Below are 26650 nucleotides of genomic sequence, written 5' to 3'. Positions count from 1 at the left end.
CAGTATATGATATTTTGAGAGAAAGAAAGCATTCACCTAACTTTTATCACAGTATATTGTTATAATTATTTAATTTTATTATTAGTTATTGGTGTTGATCTCTAAGTGAGCTTAATTTATAAGCTAAACTTTATCATAGCTCTGTATGTGTAGGAAAGAGTTTGGTACTATCTATAGTTTCAGGCATCCACTGGGGAACTTGGAACACATCTCCCATGAGTGGGGGAGGGGGTGAGGCTACTGTACGTGCAAACAGGCATATCTTCGATATTTTATATAGTTTGATCTATAAATGTTAACAGGCACATAGTCACTACTATAGCAATTGTGTGTGTTTCTGAATTTTTATTCGCTTAATCTCATTGAAAATAAGTTTTAAAATTCTGTAATATGTTACTAACTTGAAATTAATTCAATGAATAAAAGTGTAAACACTGTGTATCTTTTGAGGGTTTCTTTATCAATCAATGTTAAATATTTTAAGAAAACTGCCGAACAATTTGCAAGAACTCTGAGAAACCGTAGACATACATTAATGCAAACTTAGAGAGCAGATCAAGTGACTGACTAGGCCAAACTGACCTAAATGAAACTCTAAAAGACAAATTGGAAATTAAAAGAAGAGAAAGTAACAGAAAAAACAAGTAAAAGTATTGGATATCAGCAAGCTTTAGTCAATATGGGAAAGTTTAATATAGGGAATATGTATTTTAATTGTAGGTTCTATCAGGTGAAATATTAGAAATGAAATATTTTACTAGTAACTGCTAAATTATATTAAGAATATGTAATTTCCCTCTAGGGACAGCTATTTCAGAATAACTTGTGTAATTTTGAATTTTATGTGTTAGCTTGACTGGACCACTAAGTATCCAGATATGTCTGTGATGGTATTTCTAGATGAGCTTAACATTTGACTCAGTAGACCAAAAACAAATTGCCCTTTACTAATGTGGGTGGGCCTGATCCAATCTTTTGGAGGCCTGAATGGAACAAAAGGGAGAAATAAGGGAGAGTTCTCTCTCTCTGCCTGACTGTTTCCAAAGTGGAACATCAGTCTTATCCTGCACTCAGATTGAAATTTACACCACTGGCTCTCCTGGTTTTCAGGTCTTTGGACTTAAACTGGAACTATGCCACTGGCTCTCCTGGGTCTCCAGTTTGAAGATTTGCAAATGACAGATCTTGGGACTTGTCAGCCTCCATAATTGTGTGATCCAATTCATAATAAATCTCTCTCTCTCTTCTCCTTCCATATATGTAAACACATGGATATGTATATGTACACACACACATTTAAACATATACATATATACATACATATATAGGGGTGTGTGTGTGTACGTGTGTGTGTGTGTGTGTGTGTGTGTGTGTGTGTCTTCTTATTAACTCTGCTTCTCTGGAGAATCCCAATTAACACATCTTGCTAGTGATTTAATAAGTTACTTTTAACAGGAATGCTGGCATTTAAAAAATAATGGTGGAATTTTCAAAGGCAATACTTTATGAGAGGAATAACCTCTGTAAGGTATCTCTTAAATTATAGAATCTAAAATAAAACTACCGACTTGAATAATTAAGAGATCAACTTGAATTTGAACCGTGGCTCCAATAAATAATTGCTGCTAGCTTAGCTTTGTTTCTCTATCTGTAAAATGGGGATAACATTACCTATATTAAAGAACTATTGAAGGATTAAGCAAACTCATGTATATACATTTTCTAGTATGGCACATAGTAATCATTAAACAAATGATTATTATTGTTATCATATGTACAAAGTTGATTCTGTATGAATTAGTCTCATAACTGCTAACATGCTCAGAGATTAATAAGATTATGCAAAAGCTTGTGAGGCAACAAAGGGGGACAGGAGCAGGAGGTAACATTGTTTTTTAGGGAAAATATAGAGGTTAAGACAGTGCACATTTCTACATCTAGTCAGTATCAACTATAGCAGAAGATCGGAGGCCAGCATAAATGCTCACAATGGGAGTTGGGGAACTCCTGGTTAGATCATTTAAATGGGTTCCATTAGAGTGTGTTCCATGAGGGCAGGGCTCAGATCAGTTATTTCTCTATTCTCAGTGCTTACCAGGAGACAGGAACGGGGCCTATCTTTTCAAATTCTGACTCAGAATAACCCTGTAAGGTAGATTTTAAATTCGTTGCCCCCATTTTTACATATGAAGAAACTGAAGCACATAGGGATTAAGTGATTTGTCCAGGGTCAGGGGAATTTAGACTGGGGAACCAAGTCTAGCACCACAGGCCACATTTTTAACCACCAAGATGCATGTCCTCTCATTGTTGAGTTCATCTACTCATGTGGTATAAAGAGGCTTCTGAATGTGTTCTTATCCTATTTGCAATTTTAATCTAATCTTTTGTTCTAGAAAGGAGAAGAAAAGAGATTATTGATGTTAGAAACACACTTTCAAAAGTTATCCTCAAACTTACATTTGCCAAACACCTATATATCCCATCCCAGTGATTTTTGAACATACAAACTCCTTTGAGAGCTGATGAAAGCTATGAACATTCTATATGTGAAAATTCTCTTGCAGTTTTAGGGACTTCACAGTCAAACTGAAAGCAGTTCAGCTATCTCAGTTGAAGAACTCTGGGGATATTTCATTCAGTACTTAGGATAGTCCTGTTAACTAGGTATTTTTTGTAACCTTCTACCACTGGAGAAACTAAGATTAGAGATTGAAAATAATTTGCACAAGGTGACATAGTTGAGAAGAAACACTGAAACTAATTCCAGATGAATCTGCGTCCAAGTTTGGTCTATTTAAGTTGTACCATACAGCTTCATATCTAGTTTTGTTTGTTTGTTTGTTTTTGTTTGTTTTGTGTGTGTGTGTGTCCTCCATCAGTTGGCATCTGAATTCTTTTCCTTGCAATTTAGAGAAGATAAAAAGGAAAAAAAATCGTATTCCTCCTCTGGTTGTCCTATGGCATTTATAGTTTGAACTTTGAAAACTGGAGTATAAAAATAAGATGATTAAAAATGTCTGTCTGCTAGGAGGTTTTGACTTTAGAAAATAATGCCTCATTAGCCAACACAGAAAAGCATTCTTACTGCATGCCTTACTTTGATTTTGCAAACTGGGCACTGGTGTTATGGTTTGATATAGCTCTGGGGTCAAAGAGTTCATGGTAAGTTAATTCAGTTCAGGGTTTGGCCTAAGACACAAATTGGCTTTAGATACACAAGTATATCCAAATTGTATGAAATTTTAAGTGTCTCAGTACAAATCAAAAAGTGCAATTAAATTCCTAGCGAAAAGCTGGAAATGACTTCTGGCTTGGGAACTGAGGCCAGGGCCAAAGGATTGTGAAGACTTCAGGCTTTGAGAAAACATCATAGTGACATGAACATTTCCACAATTGCTTGAAAATTTTTAATTGAAATGAGAAATCAGTCAAAGAACATAGAACAGCCCATGTTTTATTGTTTTTCTCATAAGGCAAAAAGTCTGGAAGAAAAATTCATAAATGAATACAATCATCTACATGCAATTGAAAACTAATTGACATCTTATCTATAGCATAATTTCTAGTGTAGCCTTGATCTTTACTATAAATGAGAACTGTGTGTTGTATTTTGCTCCCAATTGGCCATGGGGAAAAAATAATGCTTAACAATATATTTTTAAAGTTTTGAAAGAAATTAGCTTTGTGGTCTTGAATCAAAATCAGTGCTGATAAAAGATTCCAAATAACAAATGATTCCATAATAGAAAGTCTGACTATGTTTGACTTCTCTCGAAGAACCAAGGTCTCAAGATCAATAGCTCATTTCAAAGTACTTTTTTTTTAATGACCAGAGAAACTTGTAAAATAAGCATACCATTTCCATAAAGGAATGAGACATGGGGAAAGAGAAGGCACTAGGATTCCTGGGTCCACTCAATCATGAATCCCTACATTATTTCTTTCCTTAAATGTTTTCCCCTCTCATAGCTTTATTGAGGTATAATCTACATAACATAAAATTTACTCATTGTAAGTATACAATTCAATGATTGTCAGTACATTTACACAGTGGTTCAACCATCAGCATAATTCAATTTTTAATATTTTTATCATTTGCAAAAATTCCCCATGTACCTTGGCAATTTAATTCAAAGTTCCACACCCAATGTCAGGCAACCATTGATTTGTTTTTTGTCTCTATAGCTTTGTTTTTTTCTGGATACTTCATGTACATCTAATCACACAAAAGATAGTCTTTTTTTTCTGGCTCCTTTAATTTGATACAGTGTTTTTGAGGTTCATCCATGTTGTATCCAAGTCAGTAGTTCATTCCTTTTTTATTGCTAAGCATTACTCCATTGGATGGATAAACTAAATCTTGTTTATCCATTCACCAGTTCGTGGACATTAGATTAGTTTTGTTTTTATGGCCGTTATGAGTGATGCTTTTGTGAATCCTCACATGTAAGTCTTTGTGTAACACATATTTTCATTTCTTTTTGGTAGCTAACTAGGGGTGCAGTTGTTAGATTGTACCATGATATCATGGACTGCACTGTGTTCCCTCCATATTCATATGTAACTATATTTGGAGATAGGGCTTAAAAGAAATAATTGAGTTTAAATGAAGAGATAAGGGTGGGGCCCTAACCCAAGATGATGGGTGTCCTTATAAGAAGAGAGTCACCAGGAATGCCTGTGCACAGAAAAAGACCATGTGAGGGCCCACCAAGAATGCAGCAATCTACAAATCAAAGAGACAACCAAACCCACCCACACCTTGATCTTGGACCTCTAGAACTGTGAAAAAATACATTTCTGTTGTTTAAGCTGCCCTGTGTGAAGTAATTTTTTTCATGACAGCTCTAGTAAGCTAAGTTTGTTTAACGGTAAGTTTACATTTAACTTTTTAAGAAACTGACAAACTGTTTTCCAAGCTGGCTATACCATTTTTATATTCCTACCAGAGAATTCCATTTTCTCAAATTTGATGCTGTTTGCCTTTTTGATTATAGACATTCTAATGGATGCAAAGTGTTACTGTATTGTTTTCATTTGCATTTCCCCAATAACTATTATATTGAACATTTATTCACAAGCTCATTAGCCATTTATCTTCTTTTTAAATAGTTACTCATAGGCTTGATTATTTTAAATTGTTATATGTTTACATATTATTGAGTTGAAAGAGTTCTTGATATAGACCAGACAAAGGTACTTTATCAATATATGACGTATAAATATTTGTGCTGTGGATGGCTTGTCTTTTTCTCTTTTAATTGTATATTTTGAAGCATAAAAGTTTAAAATTTTGATTAAGTCCAATATATACATTTTCTTTTATAGATTTTGCCATTGCTTTCATATCTAAAATCTTTTTGTGTAACTCATCAAATTCTCTTGTGTTTTCTTCTAGAAATTGTATAATTTTAGCTCTTACATGTAGGTCTATAATCCATTTTGAGTTAAAGTTTGTGTATGATGTAATGTTCTACATTCACCGTTTCATATAGATATCCAATCTTCCCAGCAGAACATCCCCCATAAATGCCTTAGCACTTTTGTTAAATGTCAGTTAATTGCAAATGTAAGTTAATTTTTATATTCTTAATTCTCTTTCATTGATCTAGATGCCTATCCTTGTGTCAGTACCACACTATCTTAATTACTGTCACTTTATAGTAAGTTTTTAAATTGGGCAGAATACGTCTTCCATCTTTGTTCATTTTTTAAAGACTTGTTACGGTTGTTCAGGACCCTTTGCTTCTCATATACATTTTAGGGTTGATTTGTCAATTGCTGCAAACTATCTGCTGAGATTTGGATTGGGGTTATGTTGCATCTATAGATCAATTTAGAGAATTTTCTTCTTAGCAGTATTGAGTCTTCCAATCCATGAACATGACATGTCATTTGTTTATTTAGGTCTTCTTTAATTTTTCTCAGCAATGTTTTGTAGTCTTCATTCTTTGACTTCCTTCGTTAAGTTTATTTCTATGTATTTTCTTTTTTTTAATGTTATTGAGAATGGAATTCTTTGATAATTTTATTTTCAGTATATAGAAATACAAATAATATGTGTACATTGTTAGTATATAGAAATACATTGTTAGTATATAGAAATACTAACTTTGTTAATATATAGAAATACAAACAATATGTGTATATTGATCTTGTGTCCTGCAACCTTGCTAAACCCATTTATGAGTTTTTGGACTTAAAAAAAATTTCCTTATTTGGTTGTCAGTTTTCCTTTGTTCTTTTCAGTTTTATATCCCATATATCAGTGAAATCACATGGTTCTTGACTTTTTCTGTATGACCTATTTTACTTAGCATAATAATCTCAAGATTCATCCACGTTGGCACAATGGCATTATTTCATCTTTTCTTATGGCAGAATAGTATTCCATTGTGTATATATACCACATCTTCTTTATCCAATCATATACTGAAGGACACTTTGGTTGTTTCCACATCTTGGCCATCATAAATAAAGCTTCAATGAACATTGGAGCACATATATCTTTACAGATAAATGTTTTCAGATTTTTTGGGTGGATACCCAGGAAAGGGATTCCTGGGTGATATGGTAATTCTATTCTTAAATTTTTGAGGAACATCCATACTTCCTTCCATAGAAGCTGCACCGATCTGTATTCCCACCAACAGTGTATAGGGTTTCTTTTTCTCCACAGCCTCTCAACCCATAGACACAGGCAATAGTTTCATAGTTACCAGAGGGTAAGTGGGGAGAGGGGTGCTAGATGAGGATAAATGGGATCAAATATATGGTGATAGAAAGAGAACTGACTCTGGGTGGTAAATACACAATGTGATGTATGAATTATTACAGAATTGTACAGATGAAGTATTACAGAATTGTACACCTGAAACCTATGTAAATTTACTAACCATTGTCACCCCAATAAACTTTAATTTTTAAAAAGTCCCTTGATATTTTCTATGTATAGAATAATCTTATCTGCATTAGACAGATTTCTTTTTTTTTCCCAATCTGGATGCTTTTAATTTTTATTCCTCTCTCCTTACCTCCCTTCCTATCTCCCCTCTTTCTCCTTCCCTTCCTTTCTCTTTTCTTTCCTTTCTCCTTTTTTAAAATTTTTTTTCCTCTTATTGTTGGCACTGGCTAGGATGTCCAATACAATGCTAAATAAAAGTGGCAAGAATTGATTTCTTACTTTTTATCTGATTTTAAGAGTAAAACATTCAGTCTAAATGTGTTTGGATGTGTTCTATTTTTGTATTCCCTATTTAATTACATTTATGTCTTTATCTATCCTTGTCCCAGTACCAGACAGGTTTAAAGTCTAAATTATTCTAGCCTTACAAGTTATCTTGATATCTGATAGTCTGGTAGAGGGATAGCCATTGCCTTTCTGTTTCAAATTGGACTTGACTTTCTGGTTCATTACTTTTCCATGTAAATATGTGACCAATTTTTCAAAAATTTTATTGGAACTTGACTGGAATAGCATTGAATTTATAGATTAATTTAGGAAAAATGATCTTATTTAGAATATTGAATAATTGAATCCATGTACATGGAAGATCTCTTCACTTATTTTTATCTTACTTTATGCTTGTAAATAAAACTATAATTGCCTCCATTACATTTTTTTAAAAAATCTTTTTATTTGTTTTAAATGTGTTTTTACCAGGATCCATCAGCTCCAAGTCAAGTAGTAGTTTCAATCTAGTTGTGGAGGGCGCAGCTCAAAGTGGCCCACGTGGGGATCGAACTGGCAACCTTGTTGTTAAGAGCACTGCTCTTTAACCAACTGAGCTAACTGACCGCCCCATAAATCTTGTATTATATTGATAGATAATTTTTAAATGACTTATGAGGCTGTTGTGAAGAGATTATCTATCTATCTATCTATCTATCTATCTATCTATCTATCTATCATCTATCTATCATATATCTATCTAATCTTAACTTACTGTTATTGTTAGTGTACGAGAAAGCTACTAACCTTTTCTATTAATTTATTGGCTAAACACCTTGATGATTTCTTTTATTATTTCTGGAAAAATACTAATTTTCTTTTGGACTTTTTCATGTAAAGCATCATTTCACCTGTGAATGTTCATTTTATTTTCCCTTTCCAATTGTTTACCTCCTATTTCTTTTATTCCTTTTTGTTATTACACTAAATTGGATCACCATTACAACTTTAAAAGAAACAGCAGAACAGCTATCATTTGGGTTATGGACTCTAAAGGGATTTTGAAAGCTTCACCATTAATAACAATGTTATTTTTTTATACATAGCTATTTACTTACTGGGATTAGACATGATCTTACACATAAAATTGGTTTATAACTTTTTTCTCACACTTTCAAGATTTAGTATCAGTGTATGCAAGTTTATAAAATGAAGTTTTCTTTGTTTTGTTTTTCAACTCTATTCTTTATTAACAGTACAAAGCATAAAGTAGTAACTATCAGTTATTTGCAAGTTTGCTAAAATTCATCTTTGTAATCATCTGGGCCTGGTAACATTTTTGAAGGTGGATTTTTGATTACAGATTTTTTCAAAAAATAATTTACAGGTTCATTTGAATATGCAACTATTTTTTCTGGAGTCAATTTTGATAGCCGTTTTCTAAAAATTTGCCTTAAAATTTCAAATTTTATTTTTAACTATAGTTTATTAATAGCTTTTTAGTTCACAGAATTGTTTCTATGTGCCTTTTCCACTTGTTCTTGTTCTGCTACTACTACTACTGCTACTACCACGGCTGCTGCTACTGTTCTGCCAAAATGTATCTATTTTAAGTCTTTACAAAGAAACAGGTTTTGCATTTATTGAAATATTTTACATCCTGGATAATTTTTTGTAGGATTGAATTAGCAATTTCTACAGAGGCATCTTAATCTCATTTTATAGAGGATATCGTTGTGTTCTGACATCTATTCTTGCCACTGAAAAATCTAATTATTTTTCCTTTTTAGATCATCTCAATCTGGTTTTTCACATTGGTTGCTCCAAAGATGTTCTCTTAGAATTTGGCTTTCTGTAGTTTTATGATAATAATGTGGGGATTTATTGGTATTTGTTCTAGTTTAGTCCTGATGTGATTCATCGGTATGAGGATTATGTTTCTCATCAATTATGAAATAGTCCCAATCATCATCTGTCTGAATATTAATTCTCCCCGACTTTTTTTATATCCTCACTTGAGAACTTGTACGAGATGTATGCTGAACCATCACAGTTTGTCCTCCGTTTCTCTTAACCTCTTTTATATTCTCCACATACTTATCATTATAAAATTTATGTATATTTTTATCACTACCAATTCTGGATAATTCATGTCTACCTACTTCACTTTACAAGTATTTTTATCTTTACAATAAATCCATAAAAAATGTTAATTTCAGTAATAATATTGTTAATTTCTAGGTGTTCTGCTTGTTTTCACGTCTAGTCTTTATTTTACAATATCCTATAATTTTATTATGGTCTCTATATCTTTTTAAAGGATATATATATATATATATATATATATATATATATATATATATATCTTTTTAAAGGTTTTATATATATATATATATATATATATATATATATATATATATATATATCTTCTAAAGGTTAACATACCTTTAGAATGTTTCCTATGGCATGTCAATTCTCATGTAATTTGTAATTTTTAATTAACTTTATTGGGGTGACCATTGGTTAATAAAATTAGATAGGTTTCAAGTGTACAATTCTATAATACATCATCTAAACATTGTAGTATGTTCACCACCCAAAGTCAAATCTCCTTCCATCATCATATATTTGATCCCCTTTACCCTCTTCTACCTCCTACCATCCCTCCTTACCCTCTGGTAACCACTAAATTGTTGTCTGTATCTATGAGTTTTTGCTTGTTTGTCTTGTTCATTTGTTGCTTTCAGTTTTATATCCCACATATGAGTAAAATCATATGGTTCTCAATTTTTTCTGTCTGACTTATTTTGCTTAGCACGATGACCTCAAGATCCATCCATGTTTTCACAAATGGCAGTATTTCCCGTTTTCTCATGGCTGAGAAGCATCTTCTTTATCTATTCATCTATTGAAGGACACTTTTGTCATTTCTATGTCTTGGCCACTGTGAATAATGCTGCAGTAAACACAGGGGTACATGTATCTTTACGGATAAATGTTTTCAGATATCCTGGGAAGATACCCAAGAGAGATTGCTGGTTTGTATGGTAATTCTATTCTTAATTTTTTGAGGAACCTCCAAACTATTTTCTATAGTGGCTGTACCATTTTACATTCTCACCAGCAGTAGATGAGGGTTTCTTTTTCTCTACAACCTCTCCAACACTTGTTATTACTTCTCTTGTTGATAATAGCCATTCCTACAGGAGTGAGGTGATGTCTCATTGTGGTTTTGATTTGCAATTCCGTAATAGCTAATGAAGTTTAACATCTGTTGGACATTTGTATATCTTCTTGGGAAAAGTGTCTGTTCAGGTCCTCTGCCCATATTTTGATTGGATTGTTTGTGTTTTTGTTGTTGTTGAGTTGTATAAATTCTTTATATATTTTGGATATTAGCCCCTTATCAGAGGTGTTGTTTGCAAATATCTTCTGCCATTCAGTTGGATGCCTCTTTGTTTTATTGATCGTTTCTTTTGCTATCCAGAAGTTTTTTAGTTTCATATAGTCCCATTCACTTATTTTTGTTTTTACTTCCCTTGACTTTGAGGTTAAATTCATAAAATCCTCTCTAAGACCAAGGTCCATAAGTTTAGTACATATGTTTTCTTCTATTTAGTTTATTGTTTCAGGTCTTACATTTATGTCTTTGATCTATGTTAAGTTAATTTTGGTGTATAGTGACAGATAGTAGTCTAGTTTCTTTCTTTTGCACATAATTTTCTAATTTTCCCAGCATCATTTATTGAAGATTTCTTTTCTCCATTGTATGCTATTGGCTCCTTTGTTGAAAATTATTTACATATATATGCAATATATACATATATATTGCATATATATATAATCCATATCCATATATATATATGTATATATATGGATTTAATTCTGGGATCGCAACTCTGTTCCACTTATTTTGGGCTCATCTTCAAACACTTCCTGCCCTCCACTTCTGTGGCCATCCCATGTTCACAGGTATTAGAAATATTTCTACATCATGTTATTATTGACTTTTGGCAGGTTCCTCAGAGGTTTTCATCCTCAGAGGAAAATATTTTAGTTAATTTATTAGCTTGAGATAGTTTATTAGAGCCTGAATATTTTTGCCCCCAGAATTCATATGTTAAGGCTCTCACTCTCTGTGTGACTATTTGAACATGGGGTTTCTAAGAAATAACTAAGGTTAAAGGAGTTTACAAAGGTGGAACCCTAATCTGATAGGGTCAGTGTCCTTAAAAGAGAATACTCTTTCTCTCTCCTTCATGTGCATATGCCATAAAGACATAGCAAGAAGGCAGTCATCTGTAAGCCAGGAAGAGAGCTTTTACTAGAAAATGAATCTGATGAAAACTTGATCTTAAACTTCTAGACTTCAGAACTGTGAGAAAATAAGTTTCTGTTGTTTAAGCCACCCAGCCTATGCTATTTTTCTATGACAGAAGAACTGACAAATATATAGCTTCATAGAAAATAGCTAAATTTTGATGCCACATTTATATGTTGTTTTGCCCCAAATTTTGGTTTCTAATGGAAAGCTTTATTTTTTTTCCAGTCAGAATCAAAGGTTTCTTGCCTTTTTTTCTGGGCTATTTTTTTAGTCCCACTTATATGAAGGAGGCCACTCTAATTGTGTCCTACCTTTATTCAGCATTCCCAATTCCAGTTTTAAGTTCTTATGCTCCTAGGTAAGGAATAATCCCTAGAATTGAGATAATAGGGTGTATATCAGGGTTTTTCTCTTTCCCAGGATGTTACAGACTTAATGTAATTGCTTACCTTTTTCACTATGACTTTCCTTCTTTTTTCTGGAATCTGAGATTTCCAATACTTCTTCGGAATCCAGCTTTTATTTATTTACTTTCTTATTTTTGTTAAATTTTATCCAGCATTAGTAAGTGTTTTTGAGGGGTAAAGAGCCTATGTTAGAATTATTCATGTTGCCAAAATCAGAAGTCCCCTTTTACATAATTTTGTGGATTAATTTTGTGCAAATTTAACTACAACTGCATTGAGCTTTCCCTGAATAATCACTGGAAACTCAATGACTAATGCTACTACAATCAGCTCATTTATTTCATACTAAATTCAAAATCTACAATCAAAAATAATTGCTTAAGAGAAGCAGCAGAATTTTTCTAAACTAATAAAGAATTTCCTAAATTCTATTTAAATCGACTAAAAAAACGTGACAGAAGTAATTGCTGTTTTTATAGAAACCATTTTTTTCACTTTCTACTGAATTGCACTGAGTGCTCCCAGGTCTCTGAGCACTGTTAAGAGGTAAGAAAAAAAAGTGAAGAGTGGATATAAGAAGGAAACTCAAGTCATAAATATGCCAACTGCATTTAAGCAGTACTAATTACTGGCACTCGTGGATGACAGAAAATTAAAATACCCCTTTACAAGTTGCTTGATTTTTAAAACTGTACTTGCTCTCTTATTAAAATATTTCACTGTGTGCTTTGGCAAGAGCTACATGACATAACTCTTAAGGTACCTAGAGTTGGAAGACCAGATTCAAGAATCCAACCCTCAACGTTCTAATATATTGTGTTCTGTTGGGAGATTGCCATTTCTCTTATGGTCTTTGTTGAGGCCAAATGGCAGGAGAGAGTTAAATTGAAATTTCCTTAAGCTTTTATATTATTTGGAAATGGTCATTATGGATTTACGTTATACTACACTTATGCCTAAATGTATACACAATGAATGATTTATTTAAGTCAAACTTTAGGTAAATAATCCTCATTGTATAAGATTTTTTATGAGTGAGAGAATTCTGTGGTGGGACAGAAAGAGTATGGACTTGATAGTCAGAAACACGGAGCTTTGTCATTCATCACCGTGTGACCTGTGGCATGTTACAGAACATCAGGTTCCTCACCTGTAGAATAGAGATAACATCTTCCTCACATGGTGGTTGTGAGAAATAAAAAATAAAATAGATGTACAGCACTGAGCCCATCCCCACATGCTCAATAAATGTTAATTGCCTTCCTTGTTTTTCTAGAACTTTGAATTAAATGCTCCAGTTAAAAGCAAATACTTTTGCACAGAATTTATAAAATGCCCCTTATAGGCGGTTTATAAGAGAAATCTTTAAAACACAAAGTTTTAAGTAGAACAATGGAAAAATATAAAGATACATACCATGGAAAAAACAACTGAACAAACACACAAAAAAACTGGTGTAGCTATTATCAGATAAGTAGACTTTAAGACAGATAGCGTCATACTAGAGTAGGTCACTTCATAATGATACAAGGTTCTAATCTAGAAAGATTTAATAATTCTAAAATTGTAGTTCCTGTAAATCTTACAAATTTATAATTTGTGTGATTTCTATTCTCAGTCTAAATAAACTTACTTGTGTACCTAAGAATTTGAAATAATTTAAAGAATTTTGTAACTAAATCTGAAAAGCACTTTGCAGGTCTTCTTTTCCAACACTTGTGACTATTGTGGAGGCTAGGAGATAATCAGTGGTCAAGTTCACTCAGACGTTACCTCAAAGCCCCACTTCTAATTCACATTGATTATGTAGCCAAAGCTGATGCCTTTCGCTTTTGCTATTGTCATTTAATGAAAAGGTAACTCTGTGCTGCCTCTGTGATATGTTTTTGTCATATTTTTTTGGTAGGATTTAAAATATCAATTGCCCTTCATGATACTTGCCTTGCCTTTGTCTTCAGTGTCTTGTCTGCATTTGCTCCATCTCTGTGAACTAACTGTTTCTGTTATGCTCTTGCTACCTCAGAGATTCACCTCCAGCCCAGGTACAAAGGATTCTGGGGAAGTGCACTCACTCCCTGACACACAGGCCATACATAACAGACCTCTGCACTAGAGAAACAGCCAGAACTACAGATACCAAGGGATAGATAAAATAAGAAAACAAAAAACAAAGGGGAGAAGGTTCTGCAAAAGGTCAGACTCCTATAGACTCGTAGGGAGAAAATGTCTTTCCTTCTCTGTGGGGACATGAATGATTTTTTTTTTTTTTCATCTAAACCAACTAAAGAGACAAAATAGCTGGAAAATGAAGAACATTAATAATTTCTTCTTTGAGAGGTGTGACTATAAAGTGAAAGAATGAGTCATATTCTACTGTTTAGTCTATGAAACTAAGAACTGGTTTTTCCTTTGTTTCTTTTTCTCTTCCCTTCCTCAAAGGAACACCCAGATGATTTAAGCAGGCTTCGATTTCAACATACCTAAAATAATAAAGCAATCGGGGGAGGGGGGAAAATCAGCTGAAGGTGTAAACCCCCTCCAGGCTGAATGACTATGGCATATTTCATCCTCTCATTCTAAATCAATGCTAAGCAAAGCACAGCAATGTTTACCTTTGTCTGATCTCTAATTCCCTAAATTTATGTGGAATCATGCACAGATGCGCTGGAAACCAGCCTGGAAAAGCCTGGCATTTTAATTGATCCCAGAGCTTCTTGCCTCACGGCTCCTGCTGTGATGAAGTCTGCTACTTGTTCCAAAGATTCTTCGCCCGGTTGCCTAGCCACCAGCAGCTGGCCAATCAAGGTGTCCACATGCAACAGAGGAAGTAACCAATCAATTTTTTAATTTCCTTTTGTAAACGGGAGTGAATCAGGGTGGATTTGAAATCTCATTAGTCAAAAGTAAGACGTATAGTGTGCATTTTAACATATGTGTTAGTTGAGTACATTTAGCATTTAGTCATACATTCTGATGAATGTTTGAAAGCCCACTTCAGTTTGAACTTTGAATTACTAACTTATTTTTAAGCCAGTTTTATATTCTTACTAGTCCAATCTATGTATAAAACTTCGCACACCCAATTTAACACCTGCCTCTTTAAAAACTAGCTTATTATCAAAATTTCCTTCCAGAGACAATGGCTATCCAAACTATCCAAATTCAATGTATTAGAGCCATGGTTAACTAACTTTTTGCCTTCATTCCCTAATCCATCCAGTCACCTGTTTTTGGTTTTTCCTCTGATTTTGACCTTATTTCTCCATTCCCATGACCAATACTCTGGTCTAAGGCCCAGATTTCTTCACATTTGGATTCAGAAACAGCCGTTGGCTCTAGTTCCTTCAATGCATTCTCTGAGCCATCATCAGCTGTCATCACATCAGGCCTCTTCTGGAAACCTTTACTCAAATGCAAGCCTACACAAGTTGAAGTCAGCACCTATCTCATGACATGTTCTAGTAAGTTGTCATGTATCTCTGAGCCTCAGTTTTTTCATCTGTAAACATGGAAATCATTAGGTTAAAAGAGATAGTGTCCATTTTCAATCATGCTATGCATGTATTATTTATAATATATATATACATACCTATCTTCTTTTTTATTTTCACTACTATTATTTTATGACTCCTATTTTTGTTAACCTTTCCCTTGTGTGTTCAAGGTCCTTCATAGTCTGGCCTTCATCCCCTCTATCTGCCCATTCTTATCTCCAGTATCATCCTTTTCACACCCCTTTCCTCACCATCATGCACCCGTCATTTTAATCAGATAATCTCCTCACCAAGCCTCAAACTCATCATGCTTTGTTCACTTGTGCCATCCCCTAATTCCTCTTTATGCTTCAGATCTCAAACTCTAACACCACTTCCTAGAGGAAAGTTTATTATCTGCTTTCAAAGAACCATGTTCATTTACTTCAGAAGACATTTCCCAGTTTGTAATTATATATTACTAGTGTGACTATTAATTACTATTTAGCTCCCCTTTCAAGGAATAGTATAAGCTTTTGTCTACCACTCTATTTCTAGTACATAATAGAGTAAATGTGGTATAAATATTTGCTATGAGAACATTGTTGAATTCATATCAACTGAAATGTCTTCTATTCTTTCCCTCCTTTCAGATCTTAAAAATCTTATCTTTTGAAACACTATATTAATTCCATTAGAGGGAACCGATATTCAAATAAACCTTTATATGAAATCATTCCATGTTCCCTATGCTATGATAGGTAATATAGAGGGATTATTTTCCCTGATTTGTTGAGGACATCCTGGATAAAGAGAAAAAATAAAATTGACTTAAAGAAGATGCTTAACTCTGTGTGTGTGTTTGTGTGTGTGTGTGTGTGTGTGTGTGTGTGTGTGTGTGAAAGAGGGGGAGAGAGAGGAGAGAGAGAGAAAGAGAGAGAGAGAGAGAGAGAGAGAGAGAGAGAGAGAGAGAATGGAGTGGGGGATGACTAATGAGTATTCAAAAAGAGTAGAATGAGGCAGTGCAGTCTAGTGGAAAAAAAACACAAAACAAAACATAAGAGATCGAGAAATAAGAAACCTGCCATTTGATATTTGATCTTGAATAAACTTGAGTAAATCATTTCTTTCTAGGCCTCATTCTTTGTCTTTTATATGTGCATATTGGACCAGTATTTCCTTAAGATGTCTTTAAATTTTGTGGTTCAAAACAACATGTGACAGGACTAATAAATCCACTGTTTTTTTCTTTTAATTCCTTTTAGTCTGAATTATATTGATATATAAATATATTTAGTAATCTGTAGTGAGAATGTCCTATGGTGCTTTTCTCTTCAGTAGGGTAACATAACCATTTCTCAGGGTGCTACAATAGACATTATAACCACCCTTTTTATTTTTTAAATTAATATGATGAATACATATAGAGCAAGGACTCCATGGTAGGCACTGTGTGAGGGGCTGGAGATAAACTATATAGAATGGGAGAGATGTGCTCTCGGGCCGCAGGGAGCTGAGTTAGTGTGGGTGACAGGTAGTGCGGGGCACCTGCCTATTGGACTCAACCTTTTTTAGAGTTGAGATCTCATGCATTTTAATGTGTGATTATTCACATGTGTTTATTGGTCTTTATAGTTACTTATGTACAGGTAATGTATAGCCATCAAAATTATACATTTCTTAGAAGCTGCAGTGTGTGTATGTGTGTGTGTGTGTGTGTGTGTGTGAGTTATACTAAATCACAGAATTTTCATGTCAATTTTATTTTAAATGTTTTATTTTGTTACCACAAATGCACGTAAAAATTATTAGACAGTGAATTCTAATATATATTTAGACATTTTTGTCATTTATATGTAAATGTATGTAATTAGCTAACATACATGGACTGTTTATATATCAGTATTTATCATAGAGTATTTTTATCTACTCCTCACCACTACTTTATGTGATGAATACTATCATCCCCATTTTGTGGATGGGAAAACTAAGGCCTAGAGTGTTAAAGCACTATCCTGAAATCACACAGATAGGACATGGTACATGTGGGATTCCAACCTAGTTCCTGACCACTGTCATATTGTGTCTTTCCCAATCTATACTTTTTCATGTATTCCTGTTTCCTTCACTTCACTGAGCAAAATACAACTACTCTTGTAACATAATAAATGCTTAAGAAAATTCTTATTACATGATATTTTTTATAGAGTCATGGAATTTATTTTGGATCCACGTCTTTGTTTTTTTTTTTCTGATGAGCCACATCAGAGTCAATGGAGTAATCTGAGGGAAGGAAAGGAGGCAGAACAGAAAGAAAAGAAATCCTGAAGATACTTATGCCAATTTGTGAATCTCAATTATTTTAAATTATTGGAGAAATTTTTAAAGGCATCTGTTTTCCAAGCACCAGACTTTGTGCTTCAGGTGCATGGTATTATACAGTCTTCAAAAACAACCCTACAAGGTAGGCTATTATTGTTCCTTTTTTAAGAATGAGGAAATTCAAGCTTTGCAAGATTAAGACACTTGTCTAAATTATTTACTCTGTATTATCACATGTAGCGCTTTAAAATTACCAGTTTGCCCTTAGCCACATTATAATAAATAGTAAGATACCTTTCTCACTCTTCTTATTCTCTTTCCCTCCTTCCTTACTGAATTTGTAGTCTCTAGCACATATACCTTCTTGTTGTTCATTATTATTCCTTGCTGCAAGGAATCATTATGATAAGAACTATTGATTATAATGATAAGAAGTACTGATGTTTATTCAACAGTTACTATGTGTCAACACTTTCCATTCTAAGTAGTTTACATGGATTAGTTTAATCCTTATAACATCCCTGTAATTTAACTGCTAATATTATGCCCATTGAATGAATAACGTATAGAATGTGTTAAGCCCATCTCCTGGTATAGCTTAGAAGTTCCATTAATACTAGCTATTAATGTGTAGTAGTGACTGTAGTATAATTATTATGTACTCTTGTATTTTGGGTGCACATAGCTTCAAGCTTGTCATTCTTTACCTCATCATCATGAGGACCGTGTGTGTGTGTGTGTGTGTGTGTGTGTGTGTCTGTCTGTCTGTCTGTCTATGATTGGTAAATAATCATAGAGTTAGACAAAGAAGGGAATCTATAAACCAGCATTTCAACAAATAATTTTCCAGCTTCCTTGACAGTTTTATTCTCTCAGGTTCCTTTGACTTCTGGATGAATCCTGCTTAGTAAATTCACTAAATTTTGAAGACATGTTTTCATTTGATAGCTCTAACTTTTAGAAAGTCTTGCTTCATATTGAATTGAAATCAGCTTTTCTAGAATGGGAGGTGTGATTGTACAGAAAAAAACAGTGCACCCTTGGACCTTGAAATCAATTATGTCTGGCCTTAACACTTGGTTCTACTTCTTACTAACTATGAATCTAACTTAAGTTACCCAGTAGCTCAGTACCTTGTTTTCTTTTCTGTGAAGAGGGGATCACAATCCCTATTACAGAGGGTTTTGTAATGTTTGATTAAGATATGTTTGCATTGTTCTGAAGTGCACTTACAGAGTGCTTTGTACTCATCCGCTCTGCCCATTCTTTCACATCTGGCAGGCAGTGCCCTCTCCTCTGAGCCACATTAGGCTAGCAGGAGGCATCTTAGTTCAAATAGATGGAGAACGGGGCTAAGGTGGCTGCCAGGGAAATGTGTGCTGGCTTCATTAGCTTCTATTAGATCCAGTTTGCCACGTTGCTCGTAAGCCGGCCCTCCACAGTATCAAAGAGCAGAAACCCTCACAGAACTATTGACCTTACCTACAAATGGCTGTAGGGGGTTCACTCAGGCACAAATCAAATCTTGAAACAGGTTTCTTAGAGAACTCAGCTATTAAGCTATGTAGCAGCCACAATCACCAGGGTAAAGGAGGCATGGGAGAAAGCTATTAGTTACTGTGGACTGGGAGACTGAACACCTCACAATGTCAGGGACGGTCTGGGGGAGGGGAGTGGGTATTGAATGTTTGAAAAAAATCCTCTCAACCTAATGATGTAAAGAATACTTCTAAGAAATATGATCTATTGATATAAATAATATTTCCAGACAATAGCATAGGAGGTGTTCAATATACATAATATATATATATATATATATATATATATATATATATATATATATATATATATATTTGGCAGACTAAATGCGTGCATGATAGAATGAATTAATGAGTTACTAGAGAGTGCATAAAAGTGATTCAAAGGTACGTGTTTATCTTCCATCCTTCAAACCATCCGTTCATTTATTTATAAGATATTATATGCCAAGAATTATGATAAAGGCTGGGGATTCAAATACTAATATGACCCAATGGCTCTCAAATAATTCTTAATCTAGAAGGAAAGGAGGTAAATATATAATCATGAATGACCAATATGTAACATGATTAGGGTAGTAACATCATCAGTTCAAGAAAAGATCATAAGAAAAATTGAAACAGAGAAGTTGGTTTCCCAGTTCCTAGAGGACATACAGGTCATGCATCAAGGGGTCAACCCAGAGTGCAGGCAGAAAAAGACACAGGACCTGGGACACATTAAGGTTCTTGGGTGGAATGCACTGGGGTCCCAGGCTAAGGCCATATTGGTCAATTCAAACCCAAAAGAGCATGGTTTTGGTAGTTCCATGAGGGTCTCTTTTCTAAGGCACAGAAGGGAAAGGCCATGGGAGGTTGGAGGAGGGTGGTAAGCACAAGGCCTGTTGGGGGAGTCATAGTAGGAATTTATGTTTGCATGTGACTCTGCCCCTGTTGTGTAGGACATTCAGTGCACGAGGGGGCTAGTGTCAGTTTAAAGTCCTTGCAGGTCTCTTGGCCAAAGATGGATACTGAAGCAGCAACATCTTGTGTAGCTTAGCTAAACTCTCTACAGGTAGAGTCCCCTGGTCACAAAGTTTTTCCCCTTTCTTTAAAGTTTCCTTTTTTTTTAAAGTTTCCTTGTTAAGTTTGAGAAGGCATGGTTCATTGATTCATTCATTCACTTAAGCATTTATTAATTCAATAAGTATTTAGCAAATACCTGTGTGGGACCAGACACTCTAGTCATTCTTGGACATCATCACATTTCCATCATGCCCTTCATATCTGCCTTATTCATTCCCTGATAATTCTAACCTAATCACTTGTGCGTTTCTTAGATACAAACACAAAATCCCTTATGCATCTGTTCCTGAGTTGTTTATCTGCACTGGAAATCTACAAAGGCTCAGGCTCTCAATTCTGGGATTTATCTGCCAGATCCCTTTAGCAGAGAAGGTACCATAGAAAAGAACTCACTTTTACGATGGCAAGAGAAGGCTCGACTTCCAGAATCCATTGTGGGGTGTACTGTTGATTCATCAAAGAATACCAAACAACCCAGAATATTTAGAATTTTATTATGCATAGGCCACTTTCTAAGAAATCCCCAATCCTCAACTCATTCCAACCTGCAGTTGTGTATATATTCTTTGACTACAGTGTTTTCTTTTGTTTGTTTGTTTTGTTTTTAATAGAAAAATGCATTTTGCATTTCTGACATTATTGTTCCATGAAAATGAAATTTAATTGTAGAAAGTAGAGTAAAGTTTTGAATGGTTAAAAAAAAAAGCCTAAATCTTCTAATGAGCATTGAATAATTCAAGAGCATTACAAAATATAAGATAATTACTGTAGAGAATAATTTTGAAAAACAACATACCTATTAGTATATACAAATCTTGTATTTCCTATCTTTCTTTCAAAATGTTCAAAATGTTGCTTATCAGTTTTACAGAAAAAGAATGTGTCTAAATTTGTGTTCTCTTGCACAGGATGCTCATTCGAACATTTAAGGTGAGATTCATGTCCTCTGGAGTCTTCTGTTTCTAATGTAGACACACAGCTGGTGTGGCCTTAGACTCTTCAGTTGTTTATTGAGAAACCTTATACTTTACTATGGCCATTATCCTGGTCACTCATTAATTTTATTAACTGAACTAACCAGACAGCTCCAGTTGGAATGTGATTAGCTTGGAGAACAGCAATACCTCCTCTTTATGTTAGAACACACTGTTACAATTTACTGATGCAGTCTAAGATGGTTTTTATAACTTTTTCTGTAGGGCATGGATTAGTGAAAATGTCAAATGCCCAATTTAATGACAAAATTCTTGAACAAAAATTGGAAACACAACTTCAGTTTAGTGGACTAACACCTCATTAATGAACTAAAATAGAGTTTTATGATACCTTTTAGATTTTTTATTTTGTATTGTTTCATTTACATTTTCTTTTCAGTTAAGTTTTTATTTCCTCAAGTTAGTGGCCATATTTCTAAGAGGCAGTGTGAAGTTGTAGACATTAGAGCCAAAAAGGCACCAAAAACCCTGTATTTTAGTACTAACTCATCCACTAATATGTAACCTTAGGAAGTCATTTAATCTCTGACTCCTACACATTTTATTTATAATATCCAGTCTCTCCCTTGTAGAATAACAATGAGAATTGCGTGAAACAATACATACAACTATATGTTGGGGATTATAAAACTCTGTACAGGTTGTGGGACTATGATTCTTTCTCATTCCCATACAAAAAAATCAGTAAGTACATCTGATTTTTTTATGAATAATACAATTATGTCTCTTCAGCACCAAAGGAGATTAGACATCAATGCAAATTATACATTTATTTTCTTCTAAATCATTTAGTTTATACAGCTGGTATAAACAAAGTGAGGAATGGTGACTAAAACACTTATATTTAAAGAGAAAGACTTTTAGGCACTATTGTAATAATTTGATGTTCTCTATCCTTGGTCTTTATTATGAGAATATTTTTTAAAAGCACTACTAAAAGGATTTTTGTAGCTTTTGGCCTGAAAGGAATAAGTCCCATAGTGATCACAATGTGCTCAGGCCTTTCCTGCTCCATGAGTTTTACAATCCTGAGTTAAACAGAATACAGATGTCTGCAGATGAAAAGAAAACATATGAAATTCTCACTCTCAAGCCAGGAGAATTCATGCCAATCCAAGTGTGAAGGCTAATGTCACAGCTGAAATAGAAGTCAAGAGGGTAGCTTTGAATATAATTAAGATATGACAGTTTCACTCAGATCCCAAACCCAGGCACCTAAAAGGAGAATTTTCTCAAAAGGTGTGAAGGTGAAAATAAAATGTTACTGGGAATTGGGCTGTGATCCAAAACTAATGAATTTCCCATCGAGTTACTAATCATCTAGAAACATGGCCATCAGACAAGAGACCAAGAGCAATGGCAGTTCCCATTCAAATTGTTCGAACCTCTCCGTCTCTTTAAGGTCTGCAGAAAAAAAATTATTCTGGTAAAGAGGAAACAACAGAATTTCAAAAATAACAGAATTCAGATCTTCTCACTTTAACTAGATCCCTGTCTTCTAAGCATACTGTTTGTGTTGACTCCTTGACAAAACTGCCAGTCATTGTAAGGAAAATGCATAGCTAGTTTAATGTTAACATTGTATAACCAGGATATGGATCCTTTGTTCCACCATGAGCCCCTCGTTCCAGATGATTTCAAGTTTATTAAGAGTCATACAGATAATAAGCAAAGCTAAATCAAACAAACTGAAGAACTATTTAGTTGTGTTTATTTTACACATATGCACAACGCTATAAAATATTGATTTTTATTTGATCTTAAAGAATAGGAAAGATTGGTTATTCAACAAAGTACAGCCCAGAAAAAAATATTGGAGAGAAAAATTGATAACAGAATGGGAAAGGAAATGGAAGAAAATAAAAAGAGACAGAAAGAGAGGATGAAAAGAGAAAAACCAGGAGACAGAAAAAAGAAGTAAAGCAGAAGAGAAGTGGAGAGTATGGAAAGGATGAAAGTTGGCCTTTTACTTGACCCTTAAAGTTGATTGCATCAAGCCAATTAACATACATTTGCCTCTAACTAGGTGTCAATTATATATTAGAGACCTAGATGAGTAAGACCTGGTGCCTGACTCAAGGAGTTGACCATCTGCAGAATTGATGAGCTGTAAAGTAAGGAGAACCAATATTTATAAAACCAACCATGTCAAGGCACAATGTTAGGTGCTTTAAATATGTAATTTTATTCTTGCATTGTCAGAGCTACATTCCCCTTTCACTAGGGAAGAAACTGAGACTCAAAGAGCCTCTGCTGTATGATAGAAACAAGAATAATACCCAGATTTATTTGATGGCAAAGTCCATGCTCTTTCCACTCTATCTTGCTTACAAAGTGAAAAGTACTATACTTCAGCTATGATCACAATGTTTTGAGAGCAGATAATAATTTATCCTACCTGGAAAATATCAATAACCATTGTTTTAAAGCTTTAATCTCTCCAATGTTCAAGACCTAAATTTAGAGCAGTCTTTACTAAATATACTTTGCAAAATTCTAACTCTTTGTTATTGGCCAATGAGAGGTTCAATGGTCAAAAAAGTATGGGAAACACTACAATTCATATACTTCTTTTGGAAATTCTCAATGTCTATTGGTCTATTAAAATCTCTAAATGATCATGTTTTAATTCATTGTATTTCCAAGATATATTTGGTCATGGAATATTCTCTTGGGAATACTGATTTGGAGGGCACATATTGAATGAGATACTTAGCATGTCTCACAACAGAGAGCTATCAGAGCAACTAGCAACAGAGAGCTAGTTGTGATCAGAATTATAGTACAAGTGCTACTTTTTTTTCTGACTTAGTTTTTATGCAAAAATGATAGGTTACTGGTATATTAAGACAAAAATTAATGAGCATGTCGTGCAGGGGACCCTGCTCGCTGCACCATTTGTTGTGCGGGGCATCCGGCAGGGTCTCTTCTCCCGCTCCCCACATAAGAACGCAGGACATGGTGAGGCCAAAAAGGAACACACACGGAGCCATAAGTAGGGGAGTCATATCACTATGTTCTCACTGGCAGCATCCACCTCTCTGCAATCCGCTCTTGCTAGCCCCCATTCCTTTCTGCTGGCGTAGCCACTGCAGTTATATTAGTGGCCAATGGCTTACGGGTTACAGCTGACGGCCAACTAGCCACAGCTGCTGGCCATCTGATCACAGTTGATGGCCATTTACTACCCGAGCCAGCACCTTTCTATGTGAGGCCGAGAGCCTGGAAACTGTTTTTTGGGGGCTTTGTCCCCACAGAGCATTATTATGGTAAATGACTGACTTGTCACAAATCAATAGTCACCATTCTTGCTATTGCAGCATCTAATGGTGTCTCTAGCTGTGCCAAGACAGTTTCTAAGTTATAGAATTCATAATTCATTTTCATGAAAATAATATAATTCATATTTATGATTAACAAATATTTTTGTTGGGACAATCTCTACTTAGTCCCTATGTCTTGATTTTTAATCTTTAAAAATACGGTGTTGGTATTCAAACCAGTCATTTATTGTTAATTTTTCATTAATTTATACTTTTATTATTAAATTAATACATGTTCATGGTAAAAACAAATTCAATGAGTACAGAAGAGAATTAGATAAAAATATTTAAAGGTCATTTTCCCCACCCACAAACACTACTTTCTTGCCCTGAAGTAATTATCTATTACGTGTTTTTACTTCTAGAAAGGCATAGATAGATAGATTATAGATAAATAGATAGGTAATTTTTTTAAGTAAAAATATTACTTTGTGCATATTGTTCTGTAATAATTTTGACACTTAATTCTATATCCTGATTATCTTTCCATAATCAAAACATTTCAATTTACCTTATTTTAAATGAGCTTTACTAAGGTATAATTTACATATAACAAAATCTACCAGTTTTAAGTGTGCATTTTGATGAATTTTGATAAATATGCATAGTTAAGATAGTCATCCAGACAATTATATTTACATTACTATAAAAGTTCCTCTTATATTCCTTTGCACTCAAGGTCCTTTTCACACCTCTGCTTTTTATTTCTACTGGTTTTACCTTTTCTATCAATTCAAATAAATGAAATCATACAGCTTGTAATCTTTTGTGGCATGCCTTTTTTCACTCAACAAAATGCCCTTGAAGTTCTGCAAGTTGTTGCACGCATTAATAGTTCATTTCTCTTTCTTTAATTTTAGTAGATCATTTCCTTTTACTGCCAAATAACATTCTATTGTATGGATATACCACATTTGCTTATCCATTCCTCATCAGATGGACATTCAGATGCTGTCCTACTTTTGGCTATCACAAAGTGAACATATTTTGGCTATTACAGTGAACATTCAAGCACACATCTTTGTGTGGATTCATGTTTTCATATTTCTTGGTAAACACCTAGAATAGAGTTGCTGGTTTCTATGGTAAATGTGTGTCAATGGGAAACTGCCAAACTATTTTCCACCAACCTGCATCCCACGAACAGTATATGAGGAGTTCAGTTGGTCTACATCCTTGCCAGCTGGTATTGTCAAATCTTTTTAATTTTAGCTATGTAGTGGCTATGTAGTGGTATTTCATTGTGGTGGTTTTTATTTGCATTTTCCTAATAACTAACAACTTTGAACATCTTATTATATATTTACTTGCCATTCATGTATCCTCTTGGTGACACATTTCTTTAAAATTGTTGTCCATTTTTGATTGGGTTATTTTTATTCTTGCTATTAGTAAGAATTCTTTATAGGTTCGGAATACAAGTCCTTTATTAGGTAGATACATGTTTTGCAAATGTTAGTGTCTGTGGTTTGCATTTTGATTCTCATTACAATATTTCTTGAAGAGCAATTTTTAAATTTTAAGTAGCTCTAACTTATCATTCTTTAAATTATCTATTGCTGTTTGGGTCCTAAATAAAGTATTTTTTCTCACCCCAAGATCACATTTTCCCCCTCTGTTTTCTCCTATAAATTTTATATGTATGATTCTTAGATTTAATTTTATTATCCAATTCAAATTAATTTTTGTATGTCTTATAGTGTAAGAATGAAGGTTTATTTTTGTCTGTGGTTATCCAACTTTTCCAGCACAATTTGTTGAAAAGTTTACGAGTATATTTAGAATTGCTTTGGTGTCCTTGTTAAAAATCAGGGGAGAATATAAGAGGAGTCTGTTTTTGTACTATCAATTCTGTTTCACCTATGTACATTCTATCTTTACATTAATACTACACTGTCTTTATTACTGTAATTTTGTATTAAGTCTTGAAATCAGGTAGTGAAAGTCCCTCAACTATATTCTTCTTTTCAAGCTTATTTTCATTACGGTATGTCATTCACATTTTTAGATAGATTTTAGCTTTAGTTTA

At 34.0% G+C, this 26650-nt stretch overlaps 1 protein-coding gene across 1 annotated transcript in view; it reads left to right on the top strand.

Moving 5' to 3' along the window:
- GAS2 (growth arrest specific 2) overlaps positions 1-26650 on the top strand; it is a 259404-nt gene that overhangs the window by 2270 nt on the left and 230484 nt on the right. The gene's annotated exons all lie outside the window — the stretch shown is intronic.

This window comes from Rhinolophus hipposideros (genome assembly GCF_964194185.1).
Source record: "Rhinolophus hipposideros genome assembly, chromosome: 10".
Classification (NCBI taxonomy): domain Eukaryota; kingdom Metazoa; phylum Chordata; class Mammalia; order Chiroptera; family Rhinolophidae; genus Rhinolophus; species Rhinolophus hipposideros.
This window is presented reverse-complemented; position numbering and strand designations above follow the sequence as displayed.